At 42.4% G+C, this 22,812-nt stretch overlaps 1 non-coding gene across 1 annotated transcript; it reads left to right on the plus strand.

Annotated features, from left to right (window-relative positions):
- The first annotated feature begins 497 nt into the window (after positions 1 to 497).
- On the plus strand, positions 498 to 696 carry LOC145341607 (U2 spliceosomal RNA). The gene has a single exon (XR_013886383.1). It is a non-coding gene; the product is annotated as a U2 spliceosomal RNA (small nuclear RNA).
- Positions 697 to 22,812: the final 22,116 nt, after the last annotated feature.

Raw genomic sequence — 22,812 nt, forward strand, 5'->3', positions numbered from 1 at the left:
AGTTTAGTGCTTACAAGCTTAAAATAAAAATTCACAGAAGATCATTACTGTCCTTGTTGATCCTTGGTATGCCAATAGAAGTATAAAATGTGTGGCTGAATGGAAGATCTGGGCAAGAGCTGTGATGAGAGGGGAGTGAAATAGTTCACAGCGACTTCGATAAAGTAACGCTTCTCGGCCTCTTAGCTAAGATCAAGTGTAGTATTGACATGCTGCACTTGGTTGAAGTCATTAGGTTACATTTCAGCTTTATTTGAAGCAATTTTTTAAAGTGGCATCTCGGCCTTTTGGCTAAGATGCAAATTAGATCAAGCCTTGCAGGTGGAGCCACACCTACTCCAATCAGCTTGGATCGTGTAGGTCAAGCCCAAGACAGGAGATGAGAGCCCTGTCTTGTCAGCTTGGATCGGGAATGTCCCAACTTGTTGGGACTCTGAATTGGCTTTAATTTGACTGGATTGGATTGGAATAAAGTTGTAAAAAAAATAAAAAAAACAGTAACTTCTCGCCTTTTGGCTAAGATCAAGTGTAGTATCACCATGCTGCACTTGGTTGAAGTCATTAGGTTACATTTCAGCTTCATTTTAAAGCAATTTTTTAAAGGGGCATCTCAGCCTTTTGGCTAAGATGCAAATGAGATCAAGCCTTGGAGGAGGAGCTATATCTACTCCAATCAGCTTGGCTCATGTAGGTCAAGCCCAAGACAGGAGGTGAGAGCCCTGTCTTGTCAGCTTGGATCGGCAATGCCTCAACTTGTTGAGACTCTGTATTGGACTTGATCGGATTGAATTGGAATAAAAACAAAATTAAAAAAACTAACTTTATCCTTTGTTATGAAACTCAAAAAAAAACTGAGGATAAAGTAAGGAGGTTGTTGCTAGGCATGAACAAGTTTCTAATCATAGGGCTAAACCAAAGAGATCAACAAGGATTAGGGTAATAGACAAGAGAGAGACAGCATTATTATGTAATCTTCTGAATGTGGTTTAACGCAGACACCAGGCAAATAAACCTTTCATTTCAAGAGATTAAAAGATGGCAGTAAGGAGCATTAGTTCAGAACTGTCTCAAAAGGGTTAAATAAAATGGAGGGAGGAAGAGGAAATATTCAGCACTTGGGAATGTGATTACTTGTTTGGTGTTTGGATATTTTCTCCACTTAATATTTCAGCTATGCAGTTATTTTTGTCAGATGCTCCTTTGGGAAAGAGAAGCTGTTTTAATGTCTACCATTCCCCTTCATCCATCCAAATGAATAGAATCCACTTCAGGTCTTCACCAAGTCCCTCATTCTCACAACAGAATTTGTATTTCCTATATTGTACCACAAGTGTATTATTTTCATATCTGAAAATTGAAGGATGTTGTTTTTGCAGAGGTAACAAAAGATTGGCTTGGCTAAAATTTGGCAGCAAGTGAGAGACCCATTTCGGAGCCTTTCCAGGAGGAACGTAGAGACAGAATTACTGTGACACAGATATCACCTCAGTAAAAGTTGTAAGTACTGGTATATCCCTAAAACGCTTGTCAGAACGGCTGGCTGTTAACCTTGGTGGAAAGGCAAATTGTATATCATTGAATGCAATCCATGATGATGTTAGCACATGACACAGCAGCCCTAAACAGTTGAGACTCAAATCCTGCTAAGGACGCTATGTTGTGTAAAGTGATTAGAGCAATCAGTCAGCACAATCTTGCACACACACACAATGTGATGTGAACCAGATGCCAGATTCCACCAGAAGTAGATTTGCAGTCACTTGAGCAGCAGCATGCTGTACAATTCAGCTGAAGTATTTTAGCAGCTGAGACTTGAAACATCCCTTTGCAGGAACTAATCACTGAAAAGTCTGTACTCAGAAGTTTCAAAGGCATGTCTTATGCAAGGCAATTAATATGCTATCACATTTAATGAGGCTTGAAAAATTGTGGAGTCTCAAAAGAGCCCTAAGGTTTGTTCAAAACTTAAAGAAGACAACAGTTGCCACAAAAGAAGTCACATACTGACTTTCTTTCATATAACTGGAAGTGCTCAGCCCTCAACATTTTCATAGAAGCATAGAATCATAGAATCCCAACAGTGCAGAAAGAGGCCATTCAGCCCATCAAGTTGGCACCAACTATCCTACAGAGCACCTTACCTGGGCCTTATCCCTGTAACCTCATATATTTATTCTGCTGATCCCCATAACCTCACATCTTGGGGCATTAAAGGGCAATTTAACATCGCCAATCCACCTAACCTACACATCTTTGGACTTTATTGCAAATAATAATTTGAAGAAAAAAAATCTAGTTGTTGTTCATTTTTACAAAAAATGAATAGACAGATTTGACCTTTGCAACATTTTGGGCAAGTAACACGCAAACTGTACTTTAAATTGTAATTTATTCACTTCTAATCAAAGACTGTATTTTAGGGCATGTCAACCTTTATAATGTTCTGAGGTGCTTTTAATCTTTTTTTTGCACCAAAGGAATCACTCCGGAGTATTCCTCTTCAAGCATACCCACGTTCCATGGTTACAGCAGTAGTACGGTTAGTAAATTTATCATTTTACTGGTGAAAACAACAAAACATTATTGAACTTCAATGGAGATTTCAGCAAATCACATTGCTTAAAAAACAATGGCAGTTCAGTTGGTAACTCCAGTGCAGACTGGTGTCTGTTCACATTAGGTTGACTGATTTCGGTTGGAATGACAGAGGGGCAGTACAGTTGGCCTCAATGAGGAATATGGGGACAGGGGGTGGAGGTAGAAGAGAAATCAGCATTCCTGCCAAATTGCTTCCCAGTAATCTGTGTTGGAAAATGCACATGCACAAATCCTGGTTCAGAATGAGATCAGGAACAGCAATGATATACTCCCACAGTTCAACAGCTTCTCAATATTTATCATTGAGATAGACTCATGGTCAAATGGAGTTGCACAGGGCAGGTAATACTGGCAGAACTGCACCCAGCCTGAGAGCCAAGTGCACTCAGGAAAGAAGAGGAAAACTTTGGAGACAAAAAAAAACACTCTTATGAACTTTTATCTTATGACTTTATGTTGTACATCAAGAAACATCCATTAGAGTAAGTGTAAAAACAACCACATTGCCCCGAAGTAGGGTATGGATGAGGAAAATGAGACAAATGGGTGAAAATTCCTCCTCCTATATAATTTGCATGTCTGCTGTCAGTTTACGTCAATTTTGTGTGCTGGCTCAACTCTGCCACTCCCTTTCAATCAAGAAAACTCTGGAGTAATGTAAGGGTGCTCTTTCTAAGATTAGTGTCAGCAAAAATGGATCACAAGGGCAAAGGTCAGGAAAATCGGCTCCATTGTGTTTCACAAAGGACAGACAACCTTTAAGGAGTTGAAGCTGTGTAGATTAGTTGCTTTTTTGCAGGGCGCCAATTGCACATATTTACTACTCGTGAGGAAATGCAAGAACTTCTATGTTCCAGTGTCACTTGAGATCTGCTCATTTTGAATCTTTGCGCTCACGGTCTAAATTAAATAACTTGCTAAAACCTACCTAATCCACGTTCCATAGCATTTAAACCCTGGATCATGTTCTTTCACAATCTTTTGTCCAGAGAAAATAGGTTGAGCTGAAAGAGTCTCCCTTCATTAATTAGAGCTCTCTGCTTTTCCAGAAAGCTTTATTCCAACAAAAACGTCTCCAGTCATTCAATATCCTTCTCAAGGTAAGTCTCCCCAGAAGGTCATCAGTTCCTGCCCAAATGTGTACAACTGTACATTTATCTACATTTGAAGAATTCATTGACGTAACTACGGCGGCAGACCAGTGCTGAAGTAAACATTGACTGCTTTAAAACAAAAAGATACTTCTAAAGCTTTTGAAGGAGCTATTTAAACTTACGTTTGATCTTGACTTGATTGTTCAGTTTGCTAGACGCCTGTTGAAATTTTAATATCTGACCTTGGATTTCAGATGCTGATATCTGAGTATATAGGTCTTGTCACAGAAGTGCAGCCTTAGACTTCCTGAGAAAAGTGTGATTGAAAACAATATTTGATCTTCACATATTCCTCTGCCTCTATAGTTTTCCATTATTGTACTGGAAACAAGTGAAAAATGCACAGCCAAACTTTCTGTCATTGATTCACTAACAAACATCCCATACTCCAGAAACAGGAACATAAGAAACTGGTGGGCTCTAAACTGTTTACCCCAGTCCAATGCTGGCATCTCCACATCAGGGTTCCAGACTGACAGAAATGTGTTTGACTTTTAAATATCCCCTATGACGGTCTGGTGAGCCATTCATTTGTATTCAATCACTATAAAGAAAACAAAAAGGAATTAAACCAGACCTATCACCCAGCATTGACCTAGACAATGAAAATAACAGCAGCAAACCCAACTGTCCTGCAAAGTCATTCTTACAAAACTGGGAGAGCTGTCTCGCAGACAAGTCAAGCACCAGCTTGCTGTAATCATTCTCGTGAAATTATACTTGAGAGATAATATCCCAGACACCACCATCACTATTACTGGATAGGTCTGTCCACTAGAAGGACAGACCTAGCAATGGAAGTAGCACAGTGGTATTCAGTCAGGAGGGAGTTACCCTGGGATGTCCTCAAAATTGACCTTTGACCCCCATGAAGTCCCATGGGGTCAAACATGGGCAAGGAAACCTCCTGCTGATTACCAGATACCATCCCCCCCAGTTGCTGAATCAATATGCCACCATGTTGATCATTACTTGGAGGAAGCAATGAGAGTGGCAAGGCACAGAATATGGGTGGGGGACTTCGACATCCTTTACCAGGAGTGGCTAAAGAGCACCTTACAAATTGAGTTGGCCGAGCTGCTAGACTGCGTCTGTGGCAGTTGGTGAAAGAACCAACAAGAGGGAAAATAATATATGACCTCATCCTCAACAACCTGTCTGCTGCAGATGCATCTGTCCATGACAGTATCAGTAGGAGTGACCATTGCACAATCCCTGTGAAGACAAATCCTATCTTCACATTGAGGATACCCTCCCATTGTGTTCTGTAGCCCTACCATCATACTTAATGAAATAGATTTCAAACAGATCTAACAACTCAATACTGGGCATCCATGAGGCACTGTTTATCATCAGCAGCAGAATTGTACTCAATCGCAATTTGCAACTTCATGGTCCGGCATATCCCTTGTTCTAGCCAGGGAATCAATCCTGCTTCAATGAAGTGTGCAGGAGGGCATGCCAGGAGTAGCACCAGACATAACTAAAAATGTGGGTGTCAATCTGGTGAAGTTAAAACATGGGACTACTTGCATATCAAACAGCAAAGGCAGCAAGTAATGGACAGAGCTAAGCAAATCCACAACCACTGGGTCAGAGCTAAGCTCTGCTGACATCCTGTCATATTCAGCCATGAATGGTTGTGGACAATTAAATAACTCACTGGAGGAGTCTCCACAAACATTCCCATCCAATGCATGGGAAAGCCTAGCACATCAGTGCAGAAGATAAGTCTGGAGCATTCACAACAATCTTTAGCCAGAGTGCTGAGTGAATGATCCATCTCAGCCTCCTTTTGAGGCCTGCATCATTATAGATGTCAGTCTTCATCCAATTTGATTCACTCTATATGATCTCTATATGATATGAAGAAATGGCTGCAGGCACTGGATACTGCCAAGCCTATGGGCTCTGACAATATTCCAGCAATAGCACTGAAGATATGTGTTCCAGAACTTGCCATGCCCTAGCCAAGCTCTTCCCATACAGATACAACACTAGCATTTCCCCCGAAGTGTGAAAAATTGCCCAGGTACGTCCTGTACAGAAGAAACAAGAAAAATCCAACTTGATCAATTACCATCCCATTAGTCTACTCTCGATCATCAGCAAAGTGATGGAAGGGGTCATCAATAGTGTTAAGAAACGCCACTTATTCAGCAATAATCTGCTCATGGATGCTCCGTCTGGGTTTCACCAGGGCCACTTAGCTGCTCACCTCATTACTGCCTTGGTTCAAGCATGAGCAGAAGAGCTGAACGCCAGGGGTGAGGTGAGAGTGACCACCCTCGACATCAGTCATCGGGAAGGATAAAGCAGCAGATACATGGGAACACTACCACCTGGAAGTTTCCCTCCAAGTCACTCCTCATCCTAACGGGGAAAGCTATTGCCATTTCTCCACTGTCGTTAGGTGAAAACCCTGGAACTCCATCCCTAACAGCACAGTGGATGTACCCACATCTCAGGCATGGCAGCAGTTCCAGAAGCCAGCCCAACATTACCTGCTGAATGGCAACAGGATGGGCAATGAATGCTGGCCTAGTCAGTGACACCCACATCCCATAAATGAATTAGAAAATTGAAACTGTTAATGCCTAACAGCTCAGGCAGCACCTGCTTAGAATAAATGTGTTGTTTGACATTCCAGATATAAAACCTTTCTGCAGAAGCAAGAGATTACAGGAATCATAACATTCAAGAAGGAGCAGAAAAAGAGGGTGAAGAAAAGCCCACACAATTTTTACATGCTGAAAGATGCTAAGATATATAGAATAACCTGTCATGTTCAGCTGGGGATCAGTGAATGGTTAAAGGGTAGAAATGATTTATGTAGGAGACAAAATGAGATATAATGAGAGATTTAAAGATATTTACAAGACAAAGAGAGGGTGGTCTTACCTTCTCGCCCCATTGGTCAATTGGTGAGGCAAGCCGATAAGATTGTGAGAGAGCCAAAAAATTGAATTCATGCCCAATTTCTTGCCTCTTGCGATCTTACGAGTACTGGATATCTGTCAAGATAATTTAAATTCAATGTAAAATAGAATCAAAATATTATAAGTGAGCCCCAGATGGTGAAGTTTCTAAGTGGCAAGGATTATGTATGATCCCCATTAATGGGGACCTGTCGTGATGGCATTGCTAGTTGGACTAGAGGCCATTGACATCCCCCCAGGAGGTCAGGGGCGGGTGGGTACCCTTTGTGCAGTCCAACCTGGCAGTGCCAGCCTGGCATCATGGTATGGGCAGTGGGCAATGCTAAAGGGGTGGAGCCTGATGGACGGTGCCTACTGGGAGTGGGTTTACTAAGCATAGACAGGCAGGGAGGAACGTTATGCATTCTGCAACCGGCATCAGGAAGGAATTCTGCACACACTGCGATTGGTGACTGACCGGAAGGGGGGATGGGTAATTGAACAGTCCATGCATGAAGTGGGAGGGGAGAAGGAGGCTGGTGGGGGTGAGGGGGTTGCAGTTGGCTGGTCCATGCAGAGTTTGCAGCTGGACAATGCGGGGGTGGAGGTAGATGGAATGTGATTGGTAGATCCGAGCTATATTTGAGGCAGTGGTAGTGACAGAATAGAGAGATGCACGTGCATAGTGGTGCCCTCTGCTACAAGCTGCCTGCATTTGGATGAGTCCCCTCCCACTGCTCATAAGAAATAGACCTCGCTTTATTTTTATCTCAGAGTGCTGTAAGATTGGATTTTTAACTCATCCAAACATTTGGCACGATTCTCTCCTGTTTTGATGCTCATTTGACACTTAGAATTTTTTTGGTAAGATTGCCCTCGGGGCGTGATAAGTCCTGCAGGGATAGATCAGTAGAATGGTAGATATGATAAACTGGCAAAGTGCCGAAGGTTCAAGCAATCCATCTGTCTGGTGAAAAGAAACAGTTTTAATCAAAGGTACAGACAACTGAAATGGTAGTGTTTTGATTGGGAATGAGGGTGGGGTGTGGGGGTGTGGTCAGCATTCAGAAGGGACTCCACCCATAGGAATCCACATACCTCCCCATTCTAAGAAGCAGTGGTACACATATATAGAGGTTGTTTTCAAGTGTCTTTGTGGAAGTTAGTCAATATTGCACCATCATTTTAACAAACACAGCTATTTTTGATGTTTGTAATAATAATTCAGAATGGAATCTTTCTATTTGCAGTAAATTAATCAGTGTTCCTTTACAATAACATTGCTACTTTGCTAGAAACCCGACTTAAATTGCATTTGTCACAAGTTCATTTTTCTTACTGTGAATCTTGACAACGCTCCCTGTGGGTACCTAGTGGTTAAATGCATTATGTTGTAGAGATCACAAGGGCCCTGATCTAAGTATGTGATATGTCCTGAGCTACATGCAGAGAGAGAAGAAATTGACTTGCTAATTTATCTCCAAATACGGAGCAGGAAAATCCAGTAAAATCATCTTTTTTTGTTTGTTGTTATTTGGTGTAGGAGATCGAGGCAACCCCACATATATTGTCCATGCAGAGGTGCCCAACAAACATGATGGTAGATCTTCTCCTCAATCTGCTGCACTCTTTCTGATAATGATATTCCCATATTGGTGTTAGGGAAGGTATTTCACGATTTTGATCAGATGCCAATTAATAAATTTAATAATATGCCCAAGTCAGAATGGTGAGTGCCTTAAAGGGAATCTTGTCCCTTGCTTGTCCAAACCTGAATATTGTCCCAGGACTGCTGTAGGCTAACATAAGATAATATCTTTACTGAAGGAGCTTAGAATGGAACTAAACAAAATGGATTCATCACTGAACAGTTCACTCCTAACCTTATGACAAAAGAAAGGTCAATGATGAAAAAACTGAAATGGCTGCACCAAGGATGCTGCCTTGACAATTTCCTAAAGCTGTGATGACTGGACTCCAACAGTTGTAAGAAGTCTCACAGCACCAGATTGAAGTGCCACAGGTTTGTCTGGAATCACAAGATTTCGGAGTGCTGCTCATTGGCTGAATGGCTTACAAACCACTCACCTGACGAAGGAGCAGTGCTCTGAAAGCTTGTGGTTCCAAATCAAAGAACAAAGAGCAACACAGCACAGGAAACAGGTCTGTTTTAACATTGTGAATGCCCTCTTCTACCTATGACCTTTGTCTACGACCTGTTGGACTTCAACCTGGTGTTGTGAGACTTCTTACAGTGCCCTTCCCAGTCCAATACTGGCATCACCACATCATGTCCAACAACTGGTGGCATTAGTGGTAGGCATAAGCCCAACTACTGGCGCTTTTCCCCTTTGACTCCAATCATTTCAATTTTGCTAAAGTTCATTGGTGTCTGTCGAATGCTACATTGATGCCAATAGTAATGTTCTCATCTGCATAGCAGGAGAAAGATAGGAGGGCAATGGAAATGAAGAGCAATGTGATGGAGTAGCTTTGATAAGACAGTGAGGGAGGGTTGAGTGATGTGGGAAAAAAAGGATGTTAGCGAATGTGCAATTTATTCTCATGTTTCCTGTTCTAGGTAGATCACTAAAGCATTTTCTGTCTCAATTGTGGAGCAAAGCAAAATGCTCCAAATGTTGATCCCCTTGGGCCATTACCAATCTCACCCTCTTCATTCCAATAGCAAGTTTTTTCTTCTCCCATTGCAGGGAAAGACTATCTTTCTCCTACTTGCATTATTAATCTTACTGTTCTGAATCCACTGCAACCCTTCTTCTTTCCTTTGCTGCAACTACAAAATCAATCCTGGAAATGGCTTTTTAAACACTCCAGACCTATTTTAGTGCATTCAGTGCCAAAGCTGGAAGTCAGTTTATAATGAAGTTGCTCTATTGAAATTGCACAAACTGAAATGCTGAGACTTCTGGTTTTCCCACTCACGGTTCCATCTCTCCAACTCAACTGCTGCCCCCAGTCTGACTATGATTCATAGTTATTATCCAGGCTGCAATGTCACAATGAGGTTGCTTTAGATAGATTGCACAACATTTTATGGTCTAATCAGTGACTGGAAATGATTACATTAAAAATATTTAATGTTTCGTACAGCTGGATTTGGTCTCATCGGAGTTTAATTTGAATCATATCTGTGCTTACAGCATGGGGGATTTTCAGTTAGTACTTAAAATTAAGAAAATTGATCCAACAATTATTGAGCAAGAACATTAAATAATAAACTGCTGAGGCACAATTCAGATAGGCTCAGTTGTTATTTGTACTGTTTGCCAATTTCAAAGAGTTTGGGAGTGATACATCCAAATTCATTTCAGTGCAACTGGTTAAGAGCGATTTTAAAAATCCACCAGGATTCCTGTTTCAGATCATTACCATCTTGCTATGCTGTAGAGATGGACATTTGGCAAAGTCGCAGCTTCAACTGTAGTGCCTGGCATGACGAATTTGAATTGACACCTAAAGATTTAATTTACATTTACATAGGACATAAGAACTGGAATAGGCCTTTTGGTCCTTTGAGTAAGGTATCAGTAAGTTGCCGATGTGCTTTCTATTCCAAGGTTGACTGTGTGTCATTGCATGATCTCCAATCTCTGCTGAAGTGGCCAGAAAGAGCCTCAGCATCCCTGGGGCAGGAATCCAGTAAGGATTATACTTACTGAGCATTTCCTGGTACCCAGTTAAGAGCCTCTATGCAGACATTGGTGAGAACAACATCTGTCCCATTTGTGATGGTTAGGTGGCCTGATGATTCATGTTGTTAGGGTTCACTGATAAAGAATAACCATTTTGCTAAATTACAAGATGTCTAATGTCTGTGAAATTCTACCCCAGAATAACCAAGAGAGGAGGACAAGCCAATTGCACCCCACATTCACCACCTTAGATAAAGAAAAGGAATGTTGAGAAAACATTAGCAGAGGACAATAGTGATTAGCAACTCTTCACTAGGTTAATCATTCATGTCTTCTGACAACTAGTTAAATACTGGTAATGTGCTGGATTGGTTACTTTGCACTCTGGATTAGGGAAAAAATGTTCTGTGGAAGAGACTAGGAAGCAATAAAAAGATAAACATCCCAAAGAAATACAATTACTGAGGACTGGCACACATTATTTCTGCATTAGTAGCTTTGCATTCTTGATATTAGGTCCTTGTTTGGACTATGTCAGCTTATTAAAGAGCATTGGCATTACAGATCAAACAATTGGCAGGTCATGGAACTCTTTTATACAGCTATGTAATTACTTTGTCAGTCTTTCATGTTGTACTGACTGTATTTGAGTACTGAGATATGATATAAACAGTGGACTAATATAACCTTACAAGTTCTTGGCAGTAGACCAACAAGCTTGCATGGAAGAACAATCTGTGCCGTGTAACAGAAAGAGGTATAATAGAAATCTCAACTTAATCCTTGTTGTAGATTCAAAAAAACTTGCATTTCTTTGTGGTGGTGAATTACAATTCCTCTGTGCTGTCTCTTTGGGTCCAAAAGTTGCTCCCGTTTTCAGGTGTGAAAGCTTGGTAAAGTTGGGTGAGAGGCGAGTAGAGTGGTCCATGTCTGCTTCCGCGCTGGTTCCCCCTTTACCAAGCCGAAAATGGCTGCTTCAGGATCGCACCCAAAATGGGTGTGAGGGCCATTTATATGCATTTGAATGCATTTAAATTGACTTCATGGGTTGCACACCCATCCTTACCAGCACTTCCCCCTTTACCACTGTGTTCGCCCATCCAGAATCGGTACGAAACAGATATGCTCCACAAAAGTCCAATTTGGGCTCTCCAGTTAGTGAGGAGGTGAATGTCGAGTATCCAGCGGCTTTCTGCTTGAGATCGTTTGAAGTGGGGAGGTGGGTCCAATGGCTCTTTGCTTGAGATTGGTGGGGTGGGGGGGGTGATGGAGGATCTGCAGCCACTCTGCCTGAGATCAGTGAAGGGGAAGTGTGGGGTTCCATTGCCACTCTACCTGAGATCAGTGAGGGGGTTCCACTGCCACTCTGCCTGAGATCAGTGGGGGGGAATGGTGTGGGGGGGGTGCGGGGGTGCCTGATCAGTCTGAGTGGCAGGAGTGGTTGGGGGAAATAAGGGTTCAGTAATGTTGCGGAGGTGGGGAATATCTGTGGAGGCATTATGCGGCCTGGGAGCGATGTGGCAGAGGAGCCACATTCTCTCTTTTTTTTGTGCATACACAGTTGGAAGCATCGATCAGAACTGCAGGATTTTGGGAACGTTAAGCAAGATTTTCCAGTTTTGCCGATGTCTATTGCATTTTGTGTGGCTTGCCCGCCCAGCTGCCTGGGCAGCCATTGCTGGGGGTGACCAACGCTGGGTCCAGAAGGTCCCATCGACGGGACGGGCTGGAAAATCCCACCCCTAATCTCTAAAAATTCCTCTGAAACTCTCTGCCTTTCTTTCCTGTTTTAAGACATGCCCTTAAAGTCTGTGCTCAATTTCAATTTTTATCATCTACCTTATTATGCGGCTCAATGTCAAATTTTCTTTTCTAATGCACCTGTGAAGAACCTTGGGATGTTTTATTATGTTAAAGGTGCTATATAAATACAGGTTATGGTTGTTACTTTTTCAAGAATTTTCAGAGATAACTGATGGGATCGTATGGCCTCGCTTGAGTGAGACCGGAAATTCCTGCCTGAGGTCAATGGAATTTCCATTGTTGGATCCTTGCTCATTCCAATTCTGTGCGGGTGAAGTGGTGGAGTTCTGGTCAATGAGTATTGTCTAAAGACTTAGAGGACATGGGCAGTCTGCAGAAATACTAAAAAAGGCAGCAGCTGCAAAGAACACTCATGTCATCTTTGTCTTTTAAGAATTGGGAGGCTGTTGAGTCTTTAAAAACTTCCCAGTTGTATTTCAAACTCCAAGACCATTTATAAAGAAACTTTACCGCTTGATATGAAAATCACAGGTGCCCAATTTCACGGCCCACTGAGCATTAATCTCTTCGAGGGAATCCTGCAATAATCCGAATATCTAACTTTAACTATTTGAACCCAGTAGAAATACCAACCAAGGGTAGAAAAGAAGTTCTTTCTCTACCTGGCCCTCAGTGATTGATCTGATACAACAAGCCAAATGCACAAACTGTTACCTACATTTTTGATTTAACCCTTAAAGGAATATACTTGATTTAACACTTCAAGAAGTGCACTATCCTTAATGGTATCCTCCTGAGTATACGGAATGGGACTGATGTAATATAGATTCAGGGTGAATGGTGAATATGATGGCTGGGATTTTTCCCCCTCTCTGCGGCGTGTTTGGTGGCAATGGGAAGTGATGCGCCAGATGCTGGCAGTTCCATTGGCGCGAGTATAAGATCCCACAGGCGTGAACGGCAGCAACATTTTGGCGATTTTTTTTTCATTTATAAACCCAGGTATGCTGTTAGTTTGTTAATCTGGCCATGTGCTAAATAGGGCAAGATAGACACACATCTACTTTTCCAAAACATCACACTGATTGCTGTTTCAGTTTATTTCTCCTCCCTTGTCTGTACAGTATGATACTGGAATATATCACTGGGGTTATTAAGATATCCCTCTGCCTTTTCTGCTGGAGTTGCACATGTCATGACACTATTTCAAGATAAGGGAGTTGTGCTGATATTGGAGCCAACATTCCTCCCTCAACCAAGATCACTGAAAAACATACTAATGAGTCATTTTGCTCATTACTGTTTGCAGAATTTTGCTTTTACATAGAACATAGAACATAGAACACTACAGCACAAACAGGCCCTTCGGCCCACTAGTTGCGCCGATCACTTGTATACCTACTAAGCCATAGACCTATCTATAACCCCCAATCCCATTAGATCCCATATACTCATCCAGAAGTCTTTTAAAAGACCCCAGCGAGTTCGCCTCCACCACCACCGACGGCAGCCAATTCCATTCACTCACCACCCTCTGAGTGAAAAACTTACCCCTAACATCTCCTCTGTACTTGCTTCCCTGCACCTTAAATCTGTGTCCTCTCGTAGCGACCATTTCAGCCCTGGGAAATAGCCTCGGAGAATCCACCCTATCTATTCCTCTCAACATCTTATAAACCTCTATCAGGTCACCTCTCAACCTTCATCTCTCCAGGGGGAAGAGTCCCAGCTCCCTCAACCTATCTTCATAAGGCATGCCTCCCAATCCAGGCAACATCCTTGTAAATCTCCTCTGCACCCTTTCAATAGCTTCCACGTCCTTCCTATAGTGAGGCAACCAGAACTGCACACAGTACTCCAAGTGGGGTCTGACAAGGGTCCTATAAAGTTGCAGTATTACCTCCCAACTCCTAAACTCAATCCCTCGATTAATGAAGGCCAGTACACCATACGCCTTCTTGACCACATCCTCCACCTGCGAGGCCGATTTGAGTCCTATGGACCCGGACCCCAAGATCCCTCTGCTCTTCAACACAGCTAAGACTCCTACCCTTGATATTGTACTCCTTCATCCCATTGGTCCTGCCAAAATGGACCACTACACATTTATCTGCGTTGAAGTCCATCTGCCACTTCTCCGCCCAGTCTTGCATCCTATCTATGTCCCGCTGCAACTTCTGACATCCCTGCAGACCATCCACAACACTACCAACCTTCGTATCGTCTGCCAACTTGCTAACCCATCCCTCCACTTCCTCATCCAGGTCATTTATGAAAATGACAAACAGCAAGGGTCCTAGAACAGATCCCTTGGGGCACTCCACTGGTGACCGACCTCCATGCAGAAAAAGACCCATCCACAACCATTCTCTGCCTTCTGCAGTCAAGCCAGTTCTGGATCCACAAGGCCAAAGCCCCCTGGATCCCATGCCCTCTCACCTTCTCAAGAAGTCTTGCATGGGGGACCTTATCAAATGCCTTGCTGAAGTCCATGTAAACCACATCTACCGCTCTTCCTTCGTCAATGTGCTCAGTCACATTCTCAAAGAACTCAACTAGGCTCGTAAGGCACGATCTGCCCTTGACAAAACCATGTTGACTATTTCTGATCATTCTAAACTTAAGGTTGTTAAGGTTTGAGATGAACTTCCTGTAATAACTAATTGGTCCTAAAAATGATTGCATCTGAGACACATTCTGTGATCTCGGCATATCTAAAGTCATTGTCATTTTCTTAGGTTCTTTGTGGAGTGTCTGTTAAGTGACCTTGATAACTGATGGAAGATTTGAGAACTTCACATTTTCCTTTCTTCATGCGGAAGTTTATTTCTCTAGACTCTCCAGTGTTTCTTCCAAGATATGTAAATGTTCCTGTTCAGTTCTGCCTGTGATTAGACTATCACTGAGGCTATTTAACATTTTAATCCACTGATTTCTGGAGCATGGCTGGGGCTGCTGTTATTACTGAATAGTAGGCATTTATATTGGAATAATTCCTTGTGGTTAACAATCATTAGCAACGGTTACGACTCAGTTACCATTCATCTGGTGGAATGCTTGGGACAAGTCTATCTTGCTGATCACCAGTCAGTCCAGTGATTGGGTCCTTGATTAATGACAAAGTTGACTCACAGTACTGGATTTATTGTCATCTTAAAATCCCTGCAAGATACATACAGAACCATCAGATTAAAAACTTAGACAACTGATGTTACCCAATCAATTATTACAGGTTCCTTCACTCCATCCTTGAATAATTTCTCTAGTTTACTTCTACCTTCAATTTAATTGCATAAGGCACAGCTCTTGCCTGTGAAGCATCTTAGTTTGCTATCAGGTTTGATCGCGAGCTTTGCCTCCACTCGTCAGGGATTTCAAGGGTTTTCTCGAACACCTTCCTGTACATCTCCAGAAGTTTTGGCAGCGTGTTCCTGCTGTCAAACAACTGGGTCTTTGCTCCACAGTTGAGCTTGATTTTGTGCTTCTCCAAAGAGTGCAGAAAAATTTCCCTTTACTATATTAAGAAGCAATTCTGCTGCTTGACCATTAGTTTCTACTTGAATCATGATGCATCCTTGTTATAAGTTCACAGGATTACGTTTGAAAGTTTGAGGTAAGTGTTTAAGCTTTGGCTTGTACGTTTTCTGGGAGAACTGACGGAGCAGCACCCAAACTAATTCCATCCTTACCTCTTGTCCATCTAACTTTGGATAAACTCAGAACCTTTGGATATCCCCAAACTTGTTTAAGTTCTCATATTTTTCCTAGTCCAGTATTATCTTGGAAATTTTAATTTTCATCAGATATTTTGCAGACCCTTTACTGAAAGCTTGACATGTTCTTGCATTTGCACACCTTCAAGGTTGGAGAAGTCCATCACATGTTCAACACGCCTTCATTGTGTAGACGTTATTGCCACAGCTTCTACATTTATTTTCTCTACTCCAATATTCATATGGAGAGTGTCACACCTCAGCATATCTATGGTATGCTTGCATTTTCTTCCTGTCCATTCCCATCTTGCGTATTTTGGGTCCACTCCAGAATTCAAAAAAAATTCATCTCTGAACAAAAAGCAACTCTTTTATTTGGCTCCATGAAAAAATATAAAACAATAGATAAACAAAGAGCTGAAGTATTATTTGCATTATCACCCATGGGCTTACAGAATTCCAGTTCACAGGCAAAAGCAATTATAAAAAGTCACCGCTAAGGAGAATCAGGCCTACAGTTTAATGTAGGATTGGCGTAACTGTCCACTGATGTGATTAACTACCTAGTCCCTCCATGATTTTGTAAACTCTGCACATACAATAGAAACATAGAACTGTTCCCTTCAGCAACAAGTATTCTGTGTTGGATTCGGTTGAGGGGGATGACCTACCAGTGGTAAGCAGAGTGACCTGATCTCCAGCACTGAGTCCGTCCCTGTGCAGGAGAGCAATAGTAATTGGGGACGCGATGGTTAGAAGAACAGATAGGAGGTTCTGTGGCAGCAAAAGAGACTCACGGATGGTATGCTGCCTCCCAGGTGCAAGAGTCCGTGATGTCTCGGACCGTGTTTTCAAGATCCTTAAGGGGGAGGAGCTTCAGTTGCAGGTCATGGTGCACATTGGTACCAACAATGTAGGTAGAAAGAGGGATGGCGATTTAAAACAGGAATTTAGGGAGCTAGGATGGAAGCTGAAAGCTAGGACAAAGCATGTTGTCATCTCTGGTTTGTTGCCGGTGCCATGTGCTAGTGAGTTGAGGAACAGGGAGAGAGTGCAGATTAACACGTGGCTGCAGGGATGGTGTAGGAGAGAGGGTTTCATTTACTTGGATAATTGGACCATATTCTCAGGAAGGTGGGATCTGTACAAACAGGGTGGTTTGCACCTGAACCAGAGGGGCACTGGGAGGGATATTTGCATCTGCTCTTCGGGAGGGTTTAAACTATTTTGTCAGGGGGTTGGGAAAATGAGATGTAGCCCAAAAGCCAGTGTTGAGGATTGCGAGGTACTGAGGAAGGTACCAAGGTCACAGGAGTGTACAGGCAGACAGGATGGTGGATTGAAGTGTATCTACTTCAATGCAAGGAGCATCAGGAATAAGGTAGGTGAACTTGGAGCGTGGATTGGTACTTGGGACTATGATGTTGTGGCCATTACGGAGACATGGTTAGAACAGGCAGTTGTTGGCAGTTCCGGGATGTTTCAGTAAGAGTAGGGAAGGTGGTAAAAGAGGTGGAGGAGTAGCATTGTTAATTAAGAATAGTTTAATGGCTGCTGAAAGGCAGTGAGGGCGACCTGCCTACTGAGGTAATATGGACTGAAGTTCGAAATAGGAAAGGATCGGTCACATTGTTAGGAGTTTTCTATAGGCCCCCCAAATAGTAATAGATATGTGGAGGAGGAAGTGGCAAAGCAGATTATGGATAGGTGTGGAGGTCACAGGGTAGTTATCATAGGCGACTTTAACTTTCCAAATATTGGTTGGAACCTTTATAGGTCAAATAGTTCGGATAGGACACTTTTTGTACCGTTTGTGCAGGAGAGTTTCCTGACACAATATGCGGATAAGCCAACAAGAGGTGGGGCCACATTGGACTTGGTACTGGGTAATGAACCGGGCCAAGTGTTAGATTTGTTTATGGGAGAGCACTTTGGAGATATTGATCACAATTTGGTGTCCTTCATTATTGCAATGGAGTGCGATAGGGTCACACGATAGGGCAAGGTTTATAACTGGGGCAGGGGTAATTATGATGCGATTAGGCAAGAATTACGAAGCATAAGATGGGAGCAGAAGCTGTCAGGTATGGGCACAAACAAAAAGTGCAGCTTTTTCAAGGAATAAATACTGCGTGTCCTTGATAGGTATATCCCTGGCAGGCAGGGAGGAAATGGCCGAGTGAGGGAACCATGCTTCACAAAGGAGGTTGAATGTCTTGTTAAGAGGAATAAGTATGTAAGGATGAAAAAACAAGGTTCAGTTGGGTCGCTTGAGTGTTACAAGGTAGCTAGGAATGAGTTAAAGAAAGGGCTTAGGAGGGGTAGGAGGGGGCATGAGAAGTCCTTGGCAGGTCAGATAAAAGAAAACTCCCAGGCTTTTTACTCTTGTGAGAAAAAAAAAGAACGACCAGGGTGAGGTTAGGGCCAGTCAAGGATAGTAGTGGGAACTTGTGCATGGAGTCAGAAGAGATAGGTGAGGTGTTGAATGAATACTTTTCTTCAGTGTTCACTAAGGAGAGGGGCCATGTTTTTGAAGAGGAATGCGTGATCCAGGCTGGTAGGATGGAGGAAGTAGATGTTCTAAGGGAAGATGTATTAGCAATTTTGAAAAACCTGAGCTTCGATAAGTCCCCTGGGCCAGATGGAATACATCCTAAGACTCTTTGGGAGGCAAGGGATGAGATTGCAGAGCCTTTAGCTTTGATCTTTGGGTCTTCACTGTCCACAGGGATAGTGCCAGAGGACTGGAGAGTAGCAAATGTTGTTCTTCTTTTCTAGAAAGGAAATAGGAATAACCCTAATAATTATAGGCCAGTTAGTCTTACTTCGGTGGTCGGTAAGTTAATGGAAAGGGTCCTGAGAGATAGGATTTATGACCATTTGGAAAGATTCAGTTTAATCCGGGATAGTCAGCACGGTTTTGTGAGAGATAAGTCCTGCCTCACAAATTTGACTGAATTCTTTGAGGACGTAACTAAGTGTGTGGACAAAGGTAGAGCAGTTGATGTTGTATACATGGATTTTAGTAAGGCGTTTGATAAGGTTCCCCATGGTAGGCTCATGAAGATGATAAGGAGATGTGGGATACATAGAAATTTGGCAAATTGGATAAGTAACTGGCTGTATCATAGAAGACAGAAAGTGGTAATGGAGGGAAAATTTTCAGACTGGAGGCTAGTTACCAGCAGAGTACAACAGGGGTCAGTGCTAGGTCCTCTGCTATTTGTGATTTTTATCAATGACTTGGAAGAAGGGGCTGAAGGGTGGATTAGTAAATCTGCTGACAACACCAAGATTGGTGGAGCAGTGGATGAGGTGGAAGGCTCTCGCAGGCTGCAAAGAGACATTGATAGGATGCAGAGCTGGGCCGAAAAGTGGTAGATGGAGTTTAACCCTGATAAGTGTGAGGTGATTCATTTTGGTAGGACAAACTCGAATGTTGGTTCCAGGGTCAACAGCAGGGTTCTGAGGAATGTGGAGGAACAGAGAGATCTTGGGGTTCATATCCACAGTTCTCTGAAGGTTGCCACTCAAGTGAATAGAGCCGTGAAGAAGGCTTATAGTGTGTTAGCGTTTATTAACAGGGGGTTTGAGTTTAAGAGCCGTAGGGTTATGCTGCAACAATACCGGTCCTTTGCCAGACGAGATGCTTGTAAACTTCAAAGTAATCTATTGTATGTGAAATGCTTCGGGATATATCTGAGAGCAAGTATTGTAATTCTATATAGATTTTCCAAGAAATATAAGAGGTCACCCATAAATCCAATAGAACATTTAGGATGATCTTCTTTAACATTAAACTTGCTGCCACAAGGACTTTTTTGATGAATAGTACAAGATTCATTTAAGGAAAGCTAGATATATGCACAAAGGGCATAAGAATAGAATGTTATGCTAATAGGGTTAGTTGTTGTGCCAAATGTTTCAGCAACTGAACCAATTGGATTGATGAGCCTACTTTTTTGCTGAAACAAAATTAACACATTTAATTAACTCAATTTTGTTCATCCTTCTGTAAACACTATCTATTTAGAACCATAGAGTGCAGAAACAGGCCTTTTGGCTCTTCTTGGCTGTGCCGAGCCATTTTTCTGCCTCGTCCCACTGACCTGCACTTGGACCTTATCCCTCCACACCCCTCTCATCCATGTACCTTTCCAAGTTTTTCTTAAATGTTAAAAGTGAGCCTGCATTTACCACTTCATCTGGCAGCTTATTCCACACTCCCACTACTCTCTGTGTGAAGAACCCCCACCCCTTAATATTCCCTTTAAACTTTTCCCCCTTCACCCTTAACCCATGTCTTCTAGTTTCTATTCTCTCCTAGCCTCAGTGGAAAAAGCCTGCTTGCATTCACTCTATCTATACCCATCATAAATTTATACACCTCTATCAAATCTCCCTTCATTCTTCTTATTTATTAAAAGCTAGTAGGCAAGACTAATAAGTAGTAAAGAAGGCAAATGGCATTTTGCTCTTTATTGTGTAGGGGTTAGAGCTTAAAAATAGGGAAGTTTGTTGTAATTGTACAGGGTGTTGGTGAGGCCTCACCTGAAATGTTGCATATAGTTTTGGGCCCCTTACTGAAAAAAAGGATATAGTAACATTGGAGGCAGCCCAGAGGAGAATCACCAGGCTAATTCCTGGGATGAGAAGATTGTCATATTAAGAGAGACTAAATAGTCTGAGTTTCTATTCCTTGGAGTTTATAAAAGGGAGGGGTGATCTTATTCAAACATACAAGCTCCTGAGGGGGCTTGACAGGGTGAGATGTTTTTACTAGTGGAAGAGTCTTGAGCAAGGCAATATAGCTACAAGATGAAGAGTTGGTCATTGAAATCTGAGGTGCATGGAAATTTCTTCTCACAGAGGGTGATTTAATCTTGAATTATCTGCCTCAAACGAGTAATAGAGGTTGGGTCGTTTGAAGTATTTAGAGTGGAGATGGATAAGTATTTGATAGATCGAGGAATAGAGGACTATGGGGAAATGGTACAGAAAAGGATTTGAGGCTGGCATAGATCAGCCATAATTGTATTGAATGGTGGGGCAGGCTTAAAGTGCCTGATGGCCTATCATGCTTTTAGATCTTATGTTCTTGTGCAAAGATATGATAAAGCACCATATAAAGGCAGGTCTTTAGTTATTCAATTTCACAGTTGCTTTGCGAATAATTGACACAACAGTATCACCTTTTAAATTCATTTATGAGATGGACATTGCTGGCTAGGCCAGTATTTTTTGCCCTTCCTAAATTGCCCTTGAGATGATGATGATGATGATGAGCTACCTTCTTTAACCACTGCAGTCCATATGGTGTAGATATACCCATAGTGCTGTTAGGGTGGGGGTGGTGGGGGAGGGGGGAGGAAGGAGGAAGGAGGAATGGAAATTTCAACATTTTGATCCAGAGACAGTGAAGGAACAATGACATATTTCCCGAGTCCGAATGATGAGTGGTTTGGAAGGGAACCTGTAGAAAGTGGTGTTCCCATGTGTCTACTGTCCTTCTCCTTCTGAATGGTTTGGCAAGTGCTGTCTAAGTCGCCTTGGTGTGTTTCTGCAGTGTATCTTGTAGGTGGTATACACTGCTGTCATGGTTCTTCAGTGGAGAAGAGAATGTGGAAGGGGCGCCAATCAAGCAGGTTGCTTCTTCGTGGATGGAAATGACATTTTTTGTTGTTGGAGTTGCAGAAATTCAGGTAAGTGGAGAGTATTCTATTACACTCTTCACTTGTGTCTTGTAGATGGTGGGCAGGCTTTGGGGAGTCAGGAAGTCAGTTACTAGCCAAATAATTCCTGACCTCTGAATTGCTTTGGCCACCACAATATTTATATAACTAGTTGAGTTAATTTTCTGGTCAATGGTAATCCCCAGGATATTTTTAATGGGAAATTTAGCGATGGTAACATTATTGAATGTTAAGGAACGATGATTAAATTCTCTCTTGTTCACAATATGGATGCCTGTTGTGCACAGAACATTGCATCACCTGGATAATCTTATTTTGAAGCCAAATATGGGACACAACGGACAGAGTACCCTTCATCGTTCAGTACTTCCTCAGAGCGGAGAAGCTGCAATATATTCTCTGGAGTCTTCAACATGTCATTGACGAAGACGAACATCTCACTAAGGCCATCCCCACTCCTTGCCTTCAAACAATTGCACAACCTCAAACAGACCATTGTCTGCAGCAAACTACCCAGCCTTCAGGAGAACAGTGACCATGACACCACTCAACCTCTGCAAAATATGCCGGATTATCGACATGGATGCCATCATCTCACGTGAGAACACCGTCCACCAGGTACACGGTACATACACTTGCAACTCAGCCAATGTTATCTATCTAATACGCTGCAGGAAAGGATGTCCTGAAGCATGGGACACTGGGGAGACCATGCAGGTGTTATGACAACAGAGGAATGAACACCGCTCGACAATTACCAGGCAGGAGTGTCCTCTTCTTGTTGGGGAGCACTTCAGCGGTCATGAGCATTCAGTCTCTGATCTTTGGGTAAGCGTTCTCCAAGGCGGCCTTCACAACACATGACAGCGTAGAGTCGCTGAGCAGAGACTGATAGCCAAGTTCTCCACACATGAGAATGGCCTCAACTGGGATCTTGGGTTCATGTCACATCATCTGTGACCCCCACGACTTGTCTGGGCTTGCAAAATCTCACTAACTGTTCTGGCTGGAGACAATACACATCTCTTTAACCTGTGCTTAACCCTCTCTCCACTCACATTGTCTGTATCTTTAAATTTGATTACCTGTAAAGACTCCCATTCTAACCATTATTTTATAAATTGAGTTTGTGTCTTTATACGCCCTATTTGTGATCTGAAATCCCACTCACCTGATGAAGGAGCAGCACTCCGAAAGCTAGTGACTCTTGCTACCAAATAAACCTGCTGGATTTTAACCTGGTGTTGTAAGACTTCTTACTAATCTTATTTTGACAGCATTTCCTAGTTAATGTAAATTCTGTCACTGAGAAAGATGAA

The sequence above is a fragment of the Carcharhinus amblyrhynchos genome, chromosome 3 (genome assembly GCF_965287045.1).
Source record: "Carcharhinus amblyrhynchos chromosome 3, sCarAmb.v2.hapA, whole genome shotgun sequence".
Taxonomy (NCBI): Eukaryota; Metazoa; Chordata; class Chondrichthyes; order Carcharhiniformes; family Carcharhinidae; genus Carcharhinus; species Carcharhinus amblyrhynchos.